The sequence below is a fragment of the Myotis davidii genome, unplaced genomic scaffold, assembly GCF_000327345.1.
Source record: "Myotis davidii unplaced genomic scaffold, ASM32734v1 scaffold825, whole genome shotgun sequence".
NCBI lineage: Eukaryota > Metazoa > Chordata > Mammalia > Chiroptera > Vespertilionidae > Myotis > Myotis davidii.
In genome coordinates, this window is record NW_006296541.1 from 55,007 (window position 1) to 56,385 (window position 1,379).

At 51.8% G+C, this 1,379-nt stretch overlaps 1 protein-coding gene across 1 annotated transcript in view; it reads right to left on the reverse strand.

Annotated features, from left to right (window-relative positions):
* The window catches only part of LRFN1 (leucine rich repeat and fibronectin type III domain containing 1), a 15,509-nt gene that overhangs the window by 2,020 nt on the left and 12,110 nt on the right, over positions 1 to 1,379 (reverse strand). The window lies entirely within an intron of this gene.

Below are 1,379 nucleotides of genomic sequence, written 5' to 3' on the forward strand. Positions count from 1 at the left end.
TTCCTCCCTCGAGGCTGGCTTGGTATACCTGTGCTCAACTAAGGTCATTGGGGTTATTCCCCAGCCTCTAGATGCAACATAGTGTAGTGGTAAGAACAGATAAGACACTGAGATCAAACTGCCAGTTCCATTATTTTCTCACTGGGGATCTTTGGGCAAGTGACTTCAATTCTCCCTGGTTCAGATTCCTGTCTATAAAATGGAACCAAAGATACCTACCTCGGACAGTTGCCCAACCTCAGAAAGAAGAGCTGTGCTTAGGACAATGCCTGTATGTGGAACCAGCATTCACTAACTGCTCAGCAGAATTCTGTGGTTAAGAGGACAGATTCAGAAGTCAGGCTGCCTGCCTTTTCAAATCCCAATTTTGCCACCTTCTGGTTATGTGATTTTGAGATGTTTCTGGGCATCAATTTCCTCATCTGCAAAATGGGATACCTGTAATATGTTCTAGGGTTGTTGTGAGGATTAAATTACTTAAGTGCTTGGCACACAGTCAGCACTCACTAAATGTTAGCTATTATCATTTTATTATTATTTCCCACCTTTAAATCTCTCAGAGGATAGGAAATTGTCTGCAAGTCTCCCTGGTCCCAGTTAGCCATCTTTCCTTCAGTCTCACTTAACCCTTATGCTGTAATCTAGGACACACACACACACACACACACACACGACACAGGGGCACACACAGAGGTCAGTAGAGCGCCCTCGGACACAGAAAAAAGTTTAATTCTGCTGCGGCGGGGGTCCTGGCTCCGGTGGGGAGGAGGACTTTGTTTTGGACTTTATTCATGTGGGGATTTACTTGAGGAAAGAGGAAGGAATAGGGAGTCTGGTCCTTCCAGTGGGACCTGCCCGGGAGAATGTGTGGTGGGGGGAGGTAATCCCGGAGAGACAAAGAGACTGGACAAAACATGGAAGGGCAGGAGAAGAGACGACGGGACAGAGAAAAAAGAGACAAATAGAAAAGGGCAGAGACATAAGACAGAGAAGACAGAGAGCAGGATAGACACAAAAGAGGGGGACAGAGAAAAGAGGACCCCAAGCCAGACCCTACGGGATCAGAGAGGTGAATGGGCTCGGGGTGGGGCTTTGGAGGCCGCCGCGGGACAGAATAGGATCTAGTCCAGCCAGATACAAGAAATGGGCCCCTCGTCCCTGCCCCTGGTCCCGGGCAGGGGGAGGGGGCTCGTGTCTCAGTGCTGCAGTGTGGGGGGGCCCTGCCCCTCCCCGCGCTTCGCTGTGTAAGGCACCAGCTCCAGCGAGGTCCGCGAGCGCGCTGGGGGAGGGACAAGAGGGGGCGAGGAGTTCTCACGGGAGGAGCCCAGCGGCCGCTCCCCATCTCCCCAGGACACGGTGCATTGCCTCCAGCCTCAGCC